The sequence below is a fragment of the Carassius auratus genome, unplaced genomic scaffold, assembly GCF_003368295.1.
Source record: "Carassius auratus strain Wakin unplaced genomic scaffold, ASM336829v1 scaf_tig00001591, whole genome shotgun sequence".
Taxonomy (NCBI): domain Eukaryota; kingdom Metazoa; phylum Chordata; class Actinopteri; order Cypriniformes; family Cyprinidae; genus Carassius; species Carassius auratus.
Genome location: NW_020523372.1, coordinates 2862859 through 2865203, shown reverse-complemented (window position 1 = coordinate 2865203; position 2345 = coordinate 2862859). Strand labels below are relative to the sequence as shown.

The following is a 2345-nucleotide window of genomic DNA, read 5'->3' as shown; positions in this document are numbered from 1 at the left end:
TGAAGAATTTAATGCAATTAAATATTAGTATATGTTTTTCTTTGTTTAATAAGCTGGATAAAATTAGCTATTTGATGCTGTCTTTCACACGTGTGTATAATAATAATGAGTGTGTGCTGCTTCAGTGACACTGATGTGAACATGATCTCTTTACAGGTCAGCACTTTCCCAGATTCACCCTCCACCTGCTCCTTTGAGCCCCTGATGGAGGATCATTGAGCATGTGGCGGTCCACATCCCTCATTGTCTGTCTGAGCTCTTCCATTGGCTACAAACTGTGAGAAACTCCAACAAGCTCAAGCCTCACACATTCATATGGAGATTTGGGAGTATAAATAGAGGATCTGCAGCCGGTGCAGACCAGACTCACTCTGAACAGAGAGATCTACAGCACAGAGATCCAGACATGACACCTACAATCATCTCAGAGGAGCAGCTCCCTCTCAACAACAAGGTACATTCACATCCTACTGACAGCAGCATTACTGCAGCAGCTTTCACTGCTCTTCTTAAATATCATCTTATCTGAAGGACACTTTCCTAATGCTCCTCTGTCTTCATCTGCAGCTGAGAAAGCCAAGGCTGGAGAAGATGCTCAGAGATTGTGTCAACTCAAGCTCAAGTGTCTTCTGGCTCCAGAGTTCATCAAGCAGCAGCTGGATTCAAATCTGGAGAAAGCAGAGATCCTGGAGATGACACTCATCTTCCTGCAGCTCCACAGATCCAGTTCACATGCTGTCAGTCAATGCTTCTCCAGATGTGTCCAAAGATGAGATGAAGACAGAGAGCCAGAGAAGACTGCTGAAGCACTTCCAGAAGCTGCAGACTTCATGTAACAGAAGGGAACACCAGAACACCTTCAGCAAAGAGATGAATATCAACAAGAGCATCATCTGGAGACGCTGGTAGAGCCTTAAACACTCAGACTGAACGTCTGCTCTAGACTCAGTGGACTATTACACTTTCAGTTTCTCTTTTTGAGTCATGGGTTTCATGAGTTCCAGTTCGGAAGAGATATTTGCACTGTTAAGTGCCCTGATGATTCAATCTTCTATGAAGACTTTTCTCTTGTTGAGAAAATGTCCTTTAACTATTTTTTTGTTAAATTACCATGATGGTACACTGTGTTTTAGAAGTGTGTATTAGTCTACAAAGTGCATGAAATTGCAATTTTCACATCCTTTGGGTGTAATTCCTCACCTTTGAGGTGATTCATAATATGACCGTAAAGTCCGATCTGCTTTCTTTTTTGTTTCATGTTGAAACTTATTACATTTTTTTGCAAGTGGCGAAAAGCAATTATAGATTTTTTTTTAATCATATTTGTTGTTTTGAAGAATGATGCATGTCTTATAATAAGTATGACAATTTCTTTAAAATTTGAAAGATTATTATCTAATCTGAACAACATGTTAATCATGTTTTATAAGTGTGGCCAAGATTTGGTCAGTATTTGTAATTAATATTGATGATTGTTTTCAATCGTACTGAGATTTTTATTAAACCCAGCTGGGCTTGTTTTGTGTTTCTGAGGAAATAATATCTAGTTTATGTCTGAAAAGATCTGAAAAGATCATAGATGTATTTTTAAGAGGTTATACCTCATCTTTCTGTCAGTACCATGTACTGTGTTTTTCAACTGCCTTTTGTAAGGGTATTTATTTCTTAAACCGTTGTGAAAATGTTTTCACTGTGTAAGTGAAATGTTGTTTCCTTATGTGAAGGAATGAACTTTTTTAAAATATGAAACTAAAAGGCCATTGAATGTATTTCAGACAATCTGTGGCGAAATAAAACAATCAAAAAAAGTTATTTAGTCTGTTTTCATTATGCATTCATGATTTGGTTATTGGTTATTTGGGGTTTGTTTATCAGGCTGGCCATTACAGCATTCCTGAGTTGTTTTTAACAAGTAAAGAGTTAAAATATCCCCTTTGTAATATTTCCAAAAATATAATTGTTTTTGCTGGAAAAAGAACACCTCAGGTTATCCAAGATGTAGATGAGTTTGTTTCTTCATGAAAACATTTGAAGAAATGTAGTATTACATCACTTGCTCACCAGTGGATCCTCTGCAATGAATTGGTTCCCGTCAGAATGAGAGTATAGACAGCTGATAAAAACATCACAATAATCCACAAGTAATCCACACCACTCCAGTTTTATGAAGTGAAAAGCTGTGTATTTGCAAAAAACAAATGCATCATTAAGTAAGTTTTCACTTTAAAGTGTTGCATCCAGCCTGAGCCTCTATCCATAACATTGCAATCTTTAGTAAAAGTCATCTTGTCTGAATCAGGAGAGAAATATGCACTGATCAAGCTCTACTGGCAACTAAAAACAGA

General features: G+C 37.2%; 1 long non-coding RNA gene across 1 annotated transcript; it reads left to right on the top strand.

Annotated features, from left to right (window-relative positions):
- Positions 1-298: 298 nt before the first annotated feature.
- LOC113069436 (uncharacterized) lies at positions 299-1808 on the top strand. Its single transcript, XR_003279721.1, has 2 exons — positions 299-454; positions 568-1808. It is a non-coding gene; the product is annotated as an uncharacterized LOC113069436 (long non-coding RNA).
- Positions 1809-2345: the final 537 nt, after the last annotated feature.